The sequence below is a fragment of the Gorilla gorilla genome, chromosome 12 (assembly GCF_029281585.2).
Source record: "Gorilla gorilla gorilla isolate KB3781 chromosome 12, NHGRI_mGorGor1-v2.1_pri, whole genome shotgun sequence".
Lineage (NCBI taxonomy): Eukaryota > Metazoa > Chordata > Mammalia > Primates > Hominidae > Gorilla > Gorilla gorilla.
In genome coordinates, this window is record NC_073236.2 from 97,027,635 (window position 1) to 97,045,057 (window position 17,423).

At 41.0% G+C, this 17,423-nt stretch overlaps 1 protein-coding gene across 8 annotated transcripts in view; it reads right to left on the bottom strand.

Annotated features, from left to right (window-relative positions):
- MTA3 (metastasis associated 1 family member 3) overlaps positions 1-17,423 on the bottom strand; it is a 262,022-nt gene that overhangs the window by 15,667 nt on the left and 228,932 nt on the right. The gene's annotated exons all lie outside the window — the stretch shown is intronic.

The following is a 17,423-nucleotide window of genomic DNA, read 5'->3' on the forward strand; positions in this document are numbered from 1 at the left end:
AAGATCAAACCAGCAACAACATTCCCTTAACCCAAAGCCTAATCCAGAGCAGGGCCCTAACTCTCTTCAATTCTATGAAGACTGAGAGAGGTAAGGAAGCTGGAGAAGAAAAGTTTGAAGCTAGTAGAGGTTGATTCATCGGGTTTAAGGAAAAAAGCCATCACCATAAACATAAAAGTGCAAGTAAAGCAGCAAGCGCTGATGTAGAAGCTGCAGCAAGTTATCTAGATCTAGCTAAGATCACTGATGAAGGCAGCTACGCTAAACAACAGATTTTCAATGTAGACAAAACAGCCTTATACTAGAAGAAGATGCCATCTAGGACTTTCATAGCTAGAGAGGAGAAGCCAATGCCTTCAAAGCTTCAAAGGACAGGCTGACTCTTGTCAGAGGCTAATGCAGCTGGTGACTTTTTAAGTTGAAGCCAGTGCTCATTTACTATTCCAAAAAGTCACAGAGCCCTTAAGAATTATGCTTAATCTATTCTGCCTATGCTTTATAAATAGAACAACAAAGCCTAAATGATAGCACCTCTGTTTACAGCATGGTTTACTGAATATTTTAAGCTTGCTGTTGAGACCTACTGCTTAGGAAAAAAAATCAAAATATGACTGCTCATTAACAAGGCACTTGGTCACCCAAGAGCTCTGATGGAGATGTACAAGGAGATGAATGCTGTTTTCATGTGCGCTAGCACAACTTCTATCATCCATTCTAGGATGGATGAACGGATGAATGAATGGATTCATTCATTCATTCATTCATTCATTCAAGACAGGGTCCTGCTTTGTCACCCAGGCTGGAGTGCAGCTACATGGCTCACTGGGCCTCGACCTCCTGGGCTCAAGTGATCTTCCCACCTCAGCCTCCTGAGTAGCTGGGACTACAGGCCATGTGCTACTATGACTGGCAAGTTTTTGTATTTTTTATAGAGACAGGGTTTTGCTATGTTGTCCCGGCTGGTCTTGAACTTCTGGACTCAAGCAATCCACCTGTCTTGGCCTCCCAAAGTGCTGGCACTACAGGTGTAAACCACCACGCCCAGCCAAGGAGTAAGTTTAACTTTCAAGTCTTATTTAGGAAATACATTTTGTAAGGCTATGCCTGCCATAGATAATGATTCCTCTGATGGATCTGGGAAAAGTCAACTGAAAACCTACTAGAAAGGACTCACCTTTATAGATGCCATTAGAACATCAGAAATTCATGGGAGGAGGCCAAAATATCAATACTAACAGGAGTTCAGAAGAAATTGATTCCAACCCTCATGGATAACTTTGAAAGGTTCAGGACTTCAGTGGAGGATGTAACTGCAGATATGGTGGACATAGCAGGAGAATTAGAATGAGAAGTGGAACCTGAAGATGTGGCTAAATTGCTACAATCTCATGATAAAACTTGAACAGATGAGTAGTTGCTTCTTACGGATGAACAATGAAAGTTGTTTCTTAAGATGGAAACTACTCCTGAACACGCTGTGAACATTGTTGAGATGAAAATAAAGGACTTAGAATATTACATAAACTTAGTTGGTAAAGCAGCAGCAGAGTTTGAGAGGATTGACTCTCATTTCGAAAGAAGTTCTACTGTGGGTAAAATACTATCAAAGAGCGTCACATGCCACAAAGAAATCTTTCATGAAAGGAAGAGTCCATTGATGTGGCAAATGTCAATGCGGTCTTACTTTAAGAAACTGTCACAGCTACCCTAAGCTTCAGCAACCACCATCCTGATCAACAGTGGCCATCAACATTGAGGCAAGACCTTCCAGCAGCAAAAAGATTATGACTCACAGAAGGCTCAGATGATCATTAGCTTTTTTTTTTTTTAGCAATAAAGTATTTTTAAAATTAAGGTATATACATTGTTATTTTATACATAATGTTATCGCACACTTAATAGACTATAGTATAGCGTAAACATAATTATTGTCTGTTTGTTTTTGAGACAAGGTCTCACTCTTATTGGGGGACCTGCCCCGATAATCACGTAGGTTCTTTTCTATTTTCCTAAGTGTCAGCTGGCTTGAGAAATAAAGGGACAGTGTACAAAAGAGAGAAATTTTAAAGCTGGGCATCTGGGGGAGACATCACACGTTGGTAGGATCTGTGATGTCCCACAAGCCACAAAAACCAGCAAGTTTTTATTAGGGATTTTCAAAAGGGGAGGGAGTGTGCGAATAGGTGTGGGTGACAGACATCAAGTACTTAGGGTAATAGAATATCACAAGGCAAGTGGAGGCAGGGCGAGATCACAGGACCACAGGACCCAGGCGAAATTAAAATTGCTAATGAAGTTTTGGGCACCATTGTCATTGATAACATCTTATCAGGAGACAGGGTTTTGAGATCAACCGGTCTGACCAAAATTTATGAAGCAGGAATTTCCTCTTCCTAATAAGCCTTGGAGCACTATGGGAGACTGGAGTTTATTTCATCCCTGCAGTCTCAACCATAAGAAACAGGTACGCCCCAGGGGGCCAGTTCAGAGACCTACCCCTACATGCGCATTCTCTTTCTCAGGGACGTTCCATGCTGAGAAAAAGAATTCAGCGATATTTCTCCCATTTGCTTTTGAAAGAAGAGAAATATGGCTCTGTTCTGCCCGGCTCACCGGCAGTCAGAGTTTAAGGTTATCTCTCTTATTCCCTGAACAATTGCTGTTATCCTGTTCTTTTTTCAAGGTGCTCAGATTTCATATTGCACAAACACACATGCTGTACAATTTGTGCAGTTAATGCAATTATCACATAGTCCTGAGGCAACATACATCCTCCTCGGCTGACAGGATTAAGAGATTAAAGTAAAGACGGGCATAGGAAATCACAAGGGTATTGATTGGGGAAGTGGTAAGTGTCCATGAAATCTTTACAATTTATGTTTAGAGATTGCAGTAAAGACAGGCATAAGAAATTACAAAAGTATTAATTTGGGGAACTAATAAATGCCCATAAAATCTTCACAATCCACGTTCTTCTGCCATGGTTTCAGCTGGTCTCTCTGTTTGGGGTCCCTGACTTCCTGCAACACACTCTGTTGCCCAGGCTTGTCCAGTGGCGCAATCTTGGCTCACTGCAGCTCCAACCTCCCAGTCTCAATCCACCCTCCCACCTCAGCCTCCCGAGTAGCTGGGACTACAGGCACATGCTATCATGATTGGCTAATTTTTGTGTTTTTTGTAGGGACAAGGTTTCAGCATGTTGCCAATGCTGATCTCAAACTCCTAGGCTCAAGCAATCTGCCTGCCTTGGCCTCCCAAAGTGTTGGGATTACAGATATGTGCCATCACACCCAGCCAACATAACTTTATATGCACTGGGAAACCAGAAAACTCATGTGACTTGCTTTATTGTGATATTAGCTTTATTGCAGTGGTCTTGAACTGAACTCAATAGTATCTCTGAGGTATGCCTGTAAATGCTGTATTCAATATACAAATCTGGGCCTGTATTCATTTGGTGGTAGAAACACTAGATTTGGAGTTTAGATCCCATCTCTGCTACTTTCTAGCAATGCGACTTTGGGCAAATTCTTCAACCTTCTTGAGCTTCTATTTTTTCCATTCCTAAAATGTAGGTTACAACATTCACCTCATAAAGTATTTGGAAAACCAAGTGATATAAAGTACATGAAAAGAGGGAGGCAGAGCAAGATGATCAAATAGAAGCCTTCAGCAATTGTCCCTGCTGAAGGAACACCAAATTGAAGAACTAGCTACACAAAAAAGCACCTTCATAAGAACCAAAAATCAGGTAAGTGATCACAGTACCTGATTTTAACATCATATTAACAAAACAGGCACTGAAGAGGGAAGGGAAGAGGGAGGGAGAACATAGTGATTGTGAAACTTTGCATTGGAACCCAGTGCTGCCCTGACACAGTGGAAAGCAATACGAGGCAGAACTCAGCCGGTGCCCACAGAAGGAGCATTTAGGCCAGCCTTAGCCAGAGGGGAATAGCTCATCCCAGCAGCTGGAACCTGAGTTCTGGCAAGCCCTTCCACTGTGGGTTAAAGTGCTCTGGGTTCCTAAATAAACTTGAAAGGCAGTCTAGGCCACAAGGACTGCAATTCCTGGGCAAATCCTGGTGCTATGCTGGTCTTGGAGCCAATGGACTTGGGGAGCATATCACCTAGTGAGATACCAGCCAGGGCTGCTAAGGGAATGCTTACACCACACTTCCCCCAGCCTCAGGCAGCACAGCTCGCAGCCCTTGCAGAGACTCCTTCCTCCTGCTTAGGAGAAAAAAAGATAGAGTAAAGAGGACTTTCTCTTGCAACTTTGATACTGGCTCAGCTACAGTAGGATGGGGCACCAGACACAGCTGTGAGGCCCCCATTCCAGGCCCTAACTCCCAGATGACATTTGAAAACACACTTCAAGCAGGAAGAAAACCCACTGCCTTGAAGGGAAGGATCCAGTCCTGGCAGGATTCACCAGCTGCTGACTAAAAAGCCCTTGGGCCCTGAATAATCAGCAGTGGTATCCAGGCAGTACTTGTTGTGTGCCTTGGATGAGACTCAGAGACATGCTGGCTTCAGATGTGACCCAGCACATTCCCAGCTGGGTGGCTATGAGGAGAGACTCTTTCTGCCTGAGGAAAGGAGAGAGAAGAGTAAGAAGACTTTGTCTTACAACTTGGGTACAAGATTGGCCACTCTGGGGTAGAACACCAGGTAGATTCCTAAGGTTCCTGACTCCGGGCCCTGGCTCCCAGTTGGCATCTCTGGACCTACTTGGGGCCACAGTGAACTCACTGCCCTGAAGGGAAGATGCCTGGCTGGATATGCCACCTGCTGATTGGAGAGTCCTTGGACCTTGAGTGAACACAGGTGGTAGCCAGGCAGTGATCATCATAGGCCTTGGGTGAGCCCCAGTGCTGTGTTGGCTTCAGGTCTGACACAGAGCTGTCCCAGTGGTAGTCGCCACAGGGGTGCTTGTGTCATCATCCCTTCTCCAGCTCCAGGCAGCTCAGCACAGAGACAGAGTGTCCATTTGTTTGAGTGAAAGTAAAAGAAGAGAACAAGAGTCTCCACCTAGTAATCCAGGGAATTCTCCCAGATCTTACCCAAGACAACCAAGGCAAGAGACACAGCATTACTGGGCTGGAGGTGCCCCCTAATGCAGGTATGGCTGCAGTGACCAAAGACTTAGATCACAACACCCAAATCCCTTCTAATAGTTGGAAAGCCTTCCCAAGAAGGATGCGGACAAACAAGCCCAAACTGTAAAGACTACAACAAATACCTAACTCTTCAATGCCCAGACACTGAAGAATATCCACAAACTTCAAGACCATCCATGAAAACATGACCTCACCAAACAAGCTAAATAAGACACCAGTGACCAATCCCAGAGAGACAGAGATATGTGTCCTTTCAGACAGAGAATTCAAAATAAGTGTTTTGAGGAAGCACAACAGAATTCAATAACAGAATAAAATTAAGAAAGATGCTGAAATAATTTAAAAGAATCAAGCAGAAATTCTGGAGCGAAAAATGCAATTGACATACTGAAAAATACATCAGAGTCTCTTAATGAATTGATCAAGCAGAAGAAAGAATTAGTCAGCTTGAAGACAGGCTATTTGAAATACACAGTCAGAGGAGACAAGAGAATAAAGAATAAAAAGCAATGAAGCACACTTAAAAGATCTAGAAAATAGCTTCAAAGGGGCAAATCTAAAAGTTATTGTTCTTAAAGAGGAAGTAGAGGGACAGATTGTAGAAAGATTATTCAAAGGGATAACAGAAAACTTCTCAAACCTAGAGAAAGATATCAATATTTAAGTACAAGAAGGTTATAGGATATCAAGCACATTTAACCCAAAGAAGACTACCTCAAGACATTTAATAATCAAACTCCCAAAAGTCAAGGATTTTAAAAAGATCCTAAAAGTAGCAAGAGAAAAGGAACAAGTATCATACAAAGGAGATCCAATATGTCTGGAGCAGACTTCTTAGTGGAAACCTTACAGGCCAGAATAGAGTGTCACGATATATTTAAAGTGCTAAAGGAAAAAAACTTTTATCTTAGAATAGTATATCCAGCAAAAATATCCTTCAAGCATGAAGGAGTAATAAAGATTTTCCCAGACAAACAAAAGCTAAAAAATTTCATCAACACTAGACCTGTCCTACAAGAAATGCTAAAGGGAGTTCTTCAATCTGAAAGAAAAAGACATTAATGAGCAATAAGAAATGATCTGAAGGTACAAAACTTACTGGTAATAGTAAGCACACAGAAAAACACAGAATATTATAACAGTGTAATTGTCAGTAAACTACTCATGTCTTGACTAGAAAGACTAAAATAAGAAGCTATCAAAAATAATAACTACAACAACTTTTCAAGAGATAGGCAGTATAAGATATAAATAGAAACAACAAAAAGTTAAAAAGCAGGGGATGAAGTTAAAGTGTAGAGAGTTTCCATTAGTTTTCTCTTTGCCTATTTGTTTGTTTGTTTATGCAATCAGTGTCAACTTGGCATCAGTTTAAAATAACAGGTTATAAGATATTTTTTGCAAGCCTTATGGTAACCAGAAATCAAAAAACATACAACAGATACACAAAAAATAAAAAGCAGGAAATTAAAACATAACACCAGAGAAAATCACCTTCACTAAAAGGAAGACAGGAAGGAAGAAGGAATAGAAGACCACAAAATAACGAGAAAACAAATTTTAAAAATGGCAGGATTAAGTCATTACTTATCAACAATAACACTGAATGTAAATGGACCAAACTCTCCAACCAAAAGACATAAAGTGGTTGAATGGATTAAAAAAAAAAACAAGGCCCCATGATCTGTTGCCTACAAGAAACACTCTTTACCTATAAAGACACACAGAGAAACAAAGTAAAGGGATGGAAAAAAAAATATTCCATGCAAATGGAAACCAAAAAAGAGCAGGAGTAGCTATACTTATATCAGACAAAATAGATTTAAAGACAAAAACTATAAAAAGAGACAAAGAAGGTCATTTTTATAATGATAAAGGGTTCAATTCAGTAAGAGGGAGTAACAATTATAAATATATATGCACCAAGCACTGGAGAACCCAGGTATATAAAGCAAATATTATTTGCACTACAGAGAGAGAGAGAGACTACAAAACAATAATAGCTAGAGACTTCAACACCTCACTTTCAGCAATGAACACATCGTCCAGACAGAAAGTCAGTAAAGAAACCTAGGACTTAATCTGCACTGTAGACCAAACAAACCCAATAAATATTTACAGAACATTTCATCCAAAGGCTAAAGAATACACATTCTTCTCCTTAGCACGTGGATCATAGGACAGACCATATGTTAGGCCACAAAAACAGTCTTTAAAAATTTATATAAAATAAAATTATATCAAGTATCTTCTCTGACCACAATAAAATAAAAGTAGAAATCAATAACAACAGGAATTTTGGAAACTATACAAACACATGGAAATTAAACAATATGCTCCTGGGCCAGGTGCGGTGGCTCATACCTGTAATCCCAGCACTTTGGGAAACCTGAGTCAGGAGGATTGCTTCAGTCCAGGAGTTCAAGAGCAGCCTGGGCAACATAGTGAGACCCTGTCTCTACAAAACAACAACAATAACAAAAACAAACAAGCAAAAACACAATATGCTCCTGAATGACCAGTGGGTCGATGAAAACATTAAGAAGGAAATTTAAAAATTTATTGAAACAAATGATAAGGGAAATACAACATACCAAAACCTATGGGATATAGCAAAAGCAAACTAAGAGGAAAGTTTATAGCAAAAAGAGCCTTGATATGGTTTGGCTGTGTCGCCACCCAAATCTCAACTTGAATTGTACCTCCCAGAATTCCCACATGTTGTGGGAGGGACCCAGAGGGAGGTAATTGAATCATGGCGGCCAGTCTTTCCTGTGCTATTCTCGTGATAGTGAATAAGCCTCACAAGATCTGATGAGTTTATCAGGGGTTTCTGCATTTGTTTCTTCATTTTCTCTTGCTGTCACCATGTAAGATGTGCCTTTCACCTCCTGCCATGATTCTGAGGCCTCCCCAGCCATATGGAACTGTAAGTCCAATTAAACCTCTTTTTCTTCCCATTCTCAGGTATGTCTTTATCAGCAGTGTGAAAACAGACTAATACAGTACATTGGTACAAGCAGAGTGGGGTGTTGCTGAAAAGATACCCGAAAATGTGGAAGCGACTTTGTAACTGGATGACAGGCACAGGTTGGAACAGTTTGGAGAGCTCAGAAGAAGACAGGAAAATGTGGGAAAGTTTGGAACTTCCTAGAGACTTGCTGAATGGCTTTGCCCAAAATGCTGATAGTGATATGGACAAAAAGGTCCAGGCTGAGGTGGTCTCAGGTGGGGATGAGGAACTCGGGAACTGGAGCAAAGGTGACTCTTGTTATGTTTCAGCAAAGAGACTAGTGGCATTTTGCCCCTGCCCTAGAGATTTGTGGAACTTTGAACTTGAGAGAGATGATTTAGTGTATCTGGCAGAAAAAATTTCTAAGCAGCAAAGCATTCAAGAGGTGACTTGGGAACTGCATTCAGTTTTAAAAGGGAAACAGCATAAAAGTTCAGAATATTTGCAGCCTGACTATGCGATAGAAAAGAAAAACCCATTTTCTGGGGAGAAATTAATGCTGGCTGTAGAAATTTGCATAAGTAGCAAGAAGCCTAATGTTAATCCCCAAGACCATGGGGAAAATGTCTCTAGGCCATGTCAGAGGTCTTCACAGCAGTCCCTTCCATAACAGGCCTGGAGGCTCAGGAAGAAAAAGTGGTTTCATAGGCCAGGCCCAGGGTCCCTGTGCTGTGTGCAGCCTAGGGACTTGGTACCCTGTGTCCCAGCTGCTCCAGCTGTGGCTGAAAGGGGCAAATGTAGAACTTAGGCCATGGCTTCAGAGTGTGGAAACCCCAAGCCTTGGCAGCTTCCACATGGTGTTGAGCCTGTGGGTGCACAGAAGTCAAGAATTGAGCTTTGGGGGCCTCCATCTAGATTTCAGAAGATGTATGGAAATGCCTGGATGCCCAGGCAAAAGTTTGCTGCAGGGGCAGGGCCCTCATGGAGAACCTCTGCTAGGGAAGTGTGGAAGTGAAATGTGGGGCCAGAGTCCCCACACAGAGTCCCTACCGGGGCACTGCCTAGTGCAGCCGTGAGAAGAGGGCCACCGTCCTCCACACCCCAGAATGGCAGATCCACCAACAGTTTACACTGTGTACCAGGTCATTTTATCAGCATGACCTGGATATGAGACCCGGAGTCAAAGGAGATCATTTTGGAGCTTTAAAATTTGACTGCCCCACTGGATTTCAGACTTGAATGGGCTCTATAACCCCTTTGTTTTGGCCAATTTCTCCCATTTGGAATGGCTGTATTTACCCAATACCTGTACCCCCATTGTATCTAGGAAGTAATTAGCTTGCTTTTGATTTTACAGACTCATAGGGAGAAGGGACTTGCCTTGACTCAAATGAGACTTTGGACTGTGGACTTTTGGGTTAATGCTAAAATGAGTTAAGACTTTGGGGGACTGTTGGGAAGGCATGATTGGTTTTGAAATGTGAGGATATGAGATTTGGAGGGGCCAGGGGTGGAATGATATGGTTTGGCTGTGTCCCCACCCAAATCTCAACTTGAATTGTATCTCCCAGAATTCCCATGTGTTGTGGAAGGGGGAAGTAATTCAATCATGGGGGTCAGTCTTTCCCGAGCTATTCTCATCATAGTGAATAAGTCTCACGAGATCTGGTGGGTTTATTAGAAGTTTCTGCTTTTGCTTCTTCCTCATTTTCTCTTGCTGCCACCATGTAAAAAGTGCCTTTGGCCTCCCACCAGATTCTGAGACTTCCCCAGGCATATGGAACTGTAAGTCCAATTAAACCTCTTTTTCTTCCCAGTCTCAGATATGTCTTTATCAGCAGTGTGAAAACAAACTAATACAAGCCTACATCAAAAAATTAGAAATACTTCATATAACCTAACCAGTGCATATTAAAGAACTAGGAAAGCAAAAGCAAACTAAATCCAAAATAGTAAAAGAAAAGAAATAATAAAGATCAGAGCAGAAATAAGTTGAAATAAAATGAAGGAAGCAATACAAAAGGTCAATGGAACAAAAAGGTGATGTTTTGAAATTATAAACAAAATCAATAAACCTTTATTTAGCCAGACTAAAGAGAAAAAGAGAGAAGACACAAATAAAATCAGAGATGAAAAAGGAGACGTTACAACTGATATCACAGAAATTCAGAGGATCATTAGAGACTATCATAAGCAATTAAATGCCAACAAACTGGAAAAGCTAGAAGAAATGGATACATTCCTAGACACATACAACCTACCAAGATTGAATCATCAAGAAATCCAAAACCTAAACAGACCAATAACAAGTAATGAGATCAAGGCCATAATAAAAAGTCTCCTAGCAAAGAAAAAAAGCCCAGGACCCTATGGCTTCACTGCTGAATTTTATAAAACATTTAAAGAAGAACTAAAACCTATCCTACTGAAACTACTCCAAAAAATAAAGGAGAAAGAAATATTTCCAAATTCATTCTGCAAGGCCAGTATTACTCTGATAGCAAAACCAGAAAAAGACATATCAGAAAAAGCTACAAGTCAATGTCCTGATGAACACTGATGCAAAAAACCTCAACAAAATACTAGCAAATTGAATTCAACAATTCATTTAACAAGATTATCTCATGACCAAGTGGGATTTATCCCAGGAATGCAAGCATGCAAGTCAATCACAATCAATCAGTGTAATATATCACATCAACTGAAAGACAAAAGCCATATGATTATTTTAATTGAGGCTGAAAAGCATTTGATAAAATTCAACATCCCCTCATGATAAAAATCCTTAAAAAACCAGGAATACAAGGAACATACTTCAACACAATAAAAGCCAAATATAACAGATCCATAGCTAGTATCATACTGAACAGGGAAAAACTGAAAGCCTTTCCTCTAAGATTTAAAACAAGACAAGGATGCCCAGTTTCACCACTGTTATTTAACATAGTACTGGAAGTCCTAGCTACAGCAATAAAACAAGAAAAAAAAAGTCATCGAATTGGAAAATAAGGAGTCAAATTATCCTTGTTTGCAGATGATATGATCTTATATTTGGAAAAACCTAAAGACTCCACAAGAAAGCTATTAGAACTGACAAACAAATTGAGTAAAGTTGCAGGATACAAATCAACATACAAAAATCAGTAGTACTTCTATATGACAATGGTAAACAATCTGAAAAAGAAGTGAAAGATCTCTACAATGAAAACTATAAACCACTGATGCAAGATATTGAAGAGGACACCAAAAAATGCAAAGATATCCCATATTCATGGATTGGAAGAATCGATATTGTTAAAATGTCCATACTAACTCAAAGCAATCTATGGATTCAATGCAATGCCTATCAAAATACCAACGATGTTCTTCGCAGAGATAGAAATAATAGTCCTAAAATTTATATGGAATCACAAAAGACCCAGTATAGCCAAAGCTATCCTGAACAAAAGGAGCAAAACTGGAAAAATCACTTCATCTGACTTCAAATTATACTACAGAGCTATGGTAAGCAAAACAGCATGGTACTGGCATAGAAACAGACACACAGACCAATGGAACAGAATGGAGAACCCAGAAACAAATCTATACATCTACAGTATAAACTCATTTTAAACTCATTTAAAACAATGGTGCCAAGAACATACATTGGAGAAAATATAGTCTCTTCAATAAATGGCACTGGGAAAACTGGATAGCCATATGCAGAATAATAAAACTAGACCCCTCTTTCTTGCCATATACAAAAATCAAATCAAAATAAATTAAATACTTCAATCTAAGACCTCAAACTGTGGGCTGGGCGCAGTGGCTCACGCCTATAATCCCAGCACTTTGGGAGACTGAGGCAGGTGGATCACAAGGTCAGGGGATCGAGATCATCCTGGCTAACATGGTGAAACCCCATCTCTACTAAAAAAAAAAAAAAAAATTAGCCGGGCGTGGTGGTGGGTGCCTGTAGTCCCAGCTACTGGGTAGGCTGAGGCAGGAGAATTGCATGAACCCCCCGGAAGGTAGAGCTTGTAGTGAGCCGAGATTGCGCCACTGCACTCCAGCCTGAGCGACAGAGCATGACTCTGTCAAAAAAAAAAAAAAAAAAAAAAAAAAAACCTCAAACTGTGAAACTAATAAAAGAAAACACTGGGGAAACTTTCTAGGACATTGTTCTGGGCAAATATTTCTTGAGTAATATCCACAGGCACAGGCAACCAAAGCAAAAATAGACAAATTAGATCATATCAAGTTAAAAAGCTTTTGCACAGCAAAAGAAACAGTCAACAAAGTGAAGAGACAATGCACAGAATAGGAGAAAATATCTGCTATCCATCTGACAAGGGATTAATAGCTAGAATATATAAGGAGCTCAAACAACTCAATAGGAAAACAATCTAATAATCTGATTAAAAATGGGCAAAAGATGTGAAAAGACATTTCTCAAAAGAAGACATACAAATGGCAAACAGGCATATGGAAAGGTGTTCAACATCAATGATCATCAGAGAAATGCAAATCAAAACTACAATGAGGTATCATTTAGCCCCAGTTAAAATAGCTCTTATCCAAAAGGCAGGCAATAAGGAATGCTGGCAAAGATATGGAGAAAAGGGAACCCTCATACACTGTTGGTGGGAACCCTATACACTGTTGGTGGGAATGTAAATTAGTACAACCACTATGAGAACAGTTTGGAGGATCCTCAAAAAACTAAAAATAGAACTACCATATGATCCAGCAATCCTGCTGTTATATACCCAAAAGAAAAGAAATCAGAGTATTGAAGAGATATCTGCACTCCCATGTTTACTGCAGTACTATTCACAGTAGCCAAGATTTGGAAGCAACCTAAGTGTCCATCAACAGACAAACTGATAAAGAAAATGTGGTACATATACACAACGGAGTACTATTCAGACAAAAAAGAATGAAATCCTGTCATTTGCAACAACATGGATAAAGCTGGAGGACATTATGTTAAGTGAAATAAGCCATGAACAGAAAGACAAACTGCACATTCTCACTTACTTGTACTAAAAATTTAAAAAAATTGAACTCATGGAGATAGAGAGTAGAATGGTGGTTATCAGAAGGTAGGAAGGATAGTGGTGGGAGGTATGATTAATGGGTACAAAAATATAGTTAGATAGAATGAATAAGATCTAGTATTTGATAGCTAACAGGGTGACTACGGCAACAATAATTTATCGTACATGTTAAAATAACTAAAAGAGTAAAATTGCACTGTCTGTAACCAAAGAAAGAATAAATGCTTTAGGTAATGGATAACCCATTTACCCTCATGTGATTGTTAAGCATTATATGCCTGTATCAAAACATCTCATGTATCCCATAAATACATACATCTACTATGTATCCACAAAAAATTAAAAATTAAAAATAAAGTACATGAAAATTTTCAATCATAAGATCAATTCTGTAAGGCAAATGTCATCTGTATTCTACAGATTTATAGAGGAGAAAACTCATCCAAAAAAACCATGTGATTCACCCAAGGTCACACAAGAAGCAATCAGAGGAGTAAGCAATTAATCCTATCTGATTCCAAACACTCAGATACCCCTTTTTCCCCCCATGGCACAGACAAGTTCCATTTCCCCCTGCTGCCCTCTCTTCGGGGCTTTCTGACATGGAAATGTTTTCCAGTAATGGCTCTTCTATCCCTGCTGGCCTAGGCCCTCACCTACTCACAGCCACTTGGAGTTAACCAAGTAGGGCAAACACAGTAGGTGATACCCGGTTTGCTAGCAGTAAAAATGTCCACAGTGGAGGAAATGGAGGAGATGGGACTGGAAACCACAATGACAGCATACGGCACACTGCTGGACCAACATCCTAGGGAGAAAGAATGAAGTATAGGGAGACTGGCAAGGCACTGTGCAGATCTCTAATTCTGAACCTTTATTCTTTTTATCATTACTGACTCCTTGCACTGAGTACTGAGGCTTCTTGCGTATGCAGATTTCTTTCTTTCTTTTTTTTTTTAAAGAGACAGGATCTCACTCTGTAACCCAGGCTAGAGTACAGTGATACAATCATAGTTCACTGCAGTCTCAACCTCCTGGGCTCAAGCAATCCTTCTGCCTCAGCCCCCGCCAAGTAGCTAGAACTGTAGGTGCATGCCACTACATCCAGCTAATTTAAAACAAAAATTTTTTTAGAGTTGGGGTCTCACTATGTTGCCTAGGCTGGTCTCAAATTCTGGGCTCAAGTGAGCCTCCCGCTTTGGCCTCCAGTGTTGCTGGGATTACCAGTGCAAGCCACCACTCCCCCTATGTATACATCTTTCATCTTCACCTTTGGAGTTTAGATTCTATTAGATTGGTCACAGGGCCTGTGTGTGGCCCTGGAGTTTCCTTAATAGAGCATACAGAGTTCTGACTATCTGCACCCAGTCCATACCAAGGCCTTTCTTTAAAAGGCCTTCATCAGGGCCAGGAAAGACAGTGATTTTCAGGGAGGAAATAAGAAGCTGTCCATCTTTTTTTTCTAATGCCAAGCAAAATCCTTTCTGCTAGCCCAAATTCACAGACTCCTTTCCCATCATCAAGAACCTGCAATGCAAGGACAAAAAACCAAACACCGCATGTTCTCACTCATAGGTGGGAATTGAACAATGAGAACACATGGACACAGGAAGGGGAACATCACACTCTGGGGACTGTTGTGGGGTGGGGGGAGGGGGGAGGGATAGCATTAGGAGATATACCTAATGCTAAATGACGAGTTAATGGGTGCAGCACACCAGCATGGCACATGTATACATATGTAACTAACCTGCACATTGTGCACATGTACCCAAAACTTGAAGTATAATAATAATAAAATTTAAAAAAAAAAAACCTGCAATGCAAAGGTAGAGGGTGAGTGGAGGAGGCAAGCCACTGAAGGGGGCAGGCTGCCCTAAAGCTAAGAGGCCTAAACATCTCAGCAGCCCCGGGTGTTGTTTCCAATTCAATTTCTTCTGCCCATCAACACTCTGTTTGGTATGCTCATCTGTCTGACATGCTGATAATTAAGTAGCAGTGCTAATTGATTTTATTATTGGATCACACAGAACAAGGCTTTCCCATGAGTTTGTATCTATCTATTTCAGTATATGATGGTAATAACTATCTCATGAAAAGTATTAACAGAACATTTTTTCCAGTACTTTGAGTTCATCTTGGAAACTGGTTAATCAGGATCCTATACCCTGTGGAAATAGGAAACAGGCCCATTATCCCAATGAAAAGGTCCATTCGTAACACAAGAATGTGGGCACTTTCTAACATGTGTGCCTCCGTTACACTCTTGTTTCTCAGCTCCATGATGCTGGGGCTGGGTGGGACTCTACAAGCACACTTCCCCTTTGCTGTCTGGCTCTGTGTCACACCAGCAGGGCGCTAGAAGGATCCTGCAGTGCTGGAGCAGGGAGGTAGGAAGTGCTCAGTCCTGTTCCTGTCAGTGTCCCCCCAGGTAGGTGCAGCAGCTTGTACCAGAACCAGCCTCATCACACCTCCTGAGAGGTGCCTGCACTGGCAGGGCAGTGCCCTCTCCTCTGGGTTGGGTTCTGGCTCTGAGGCCCTCCTTGAGCTTCTGGGTTGTGATAAGCCCAGCTTCTTCCTTGTGCTCTCCCAACCCTGAGAATGGTGGCTGTTTCCTGTGTCCCTGCCCCATGTTCTCTGTTGATTTATTCTGTCCTCCAATATCCATCATATTGATTTCTTTTATGAAATTAGCTGTTGAAATAACTTATATAGTTTCTACTTTGCTGATAGAACCTAATACAGTGCATTTGACAGCCACGATTTCATTCATAACAGTGGTTAAACGAGAAGATTCTAAAATCAGTCACATCTGAGTGGGAATCTCAATTCATCTCTGTAGTGCCTGGTAACTTTGGAAAATTTAATTCACTTCTCTAGGTCTCATTTTTCTCAATCACCTCCATTTATACAACTAATATATATTGAGTACCTACTACGTGCCAAGTACTGTGCTAAGCACAGAGATACAATGATATGCAAAACAAATTCCCTGACCTCCCAGAACTTCCTGTCATGTGAATTAAATGAGAGAACTCAGGAAAGGAGTTAGCACAAGTGCCGGGCACATGTCATCAGCCTTCCTCTCCATCCCATGACAGCAGAGCAAACACAAATGGGTCTTAAAAAAGGAAGTGTTTCAGCAGCTAAGTCTCTTCAGAAAATAAGATGGGTCTTTCCCCCAAAAAGGCTGAAGGTCTCTGTCTACAAAAAACCAAGGATTCATTGTGTGCCCCGTCCATTCCTTCTGTTCAGAGCAGAGAAGCAATGACCGTGTGGCAGCATTCATTCCGAGGGAAATGAAACAAACCAGCCCTAGAGAGGGAACACTACAAGGTGACATTTTAAATAAATTCCAGAAAAACAGGTACCTGTGATACTGAGGAAAGAGCAACAGAAGAGGTATTGCAGGCCAGGACTGGGATCCAGAATGACCACAGGGTGTGAGTGAAAGAAGATACCAGAAAGCTGCTATGCTAACATCGGTCACAGTGACAGTCGTGTGTGTGTGTGTGTGTGTGTGTGTGTGTGTGTGATGGGGTCTCTGTCATCCTCGCTGGAGTGCAGTGGCATGATCAGAGCTCACTGCAGCCTCGACCTCCTGGGCTCAATCGATCCTCCCACCTCAGCCTCCTGAGTAGCTGGGACTACAGACATGCGCCACTAGATAATTTTTAAACTTTTTGAAGAGACAGGGTCTCTCTATGTTGCCCAGGCTGGTCTCGAATTCCTGCGCTCAAGTGATCCTCCTGCCTCAGCCTCCCAAAGTGTTGGGATTACAAGCATAAGCCACTGGACCTGGCCCACAATGACAGTCTTTTTACCGAAAAGAATATATACGTGTGTGTGTGTGTGTGTGTGTGTGTGTGTGTGTGTGTGTGTGTGTGTGTGTGTGTGTTTCAGGACTTACTTTATACCTTCTACAGCAATATTATATGCCTAGAAAGGCAAGGGAGGTGGTATAATGGAAAAGAGACATTCTAGATTACATTCAAGCCTGAATCCAAAGGTTGTGGGCAAGAAAAGGCTGAAAGAAATACATCCAATCTTCACATTTTGACACACTCCTTCTGCTGTCTAGACATCAGGTATATTGTGTCAAGGATGGCCAATGTTCTCATTAGCAAGGAAGTGTTTCTGTAAGACTTCTGGGTAGCTAAATTCTTGAAAACCATATCTTAACACATTGATAACCTATAAATGAAAACTCAATTCCTCACCCTCACTGTTTTACACATTTTTGACATTATTATGAACATCAAAAGTCATAATGGAGGAAAACAACCATAGGAAATTATTATTAGAAGG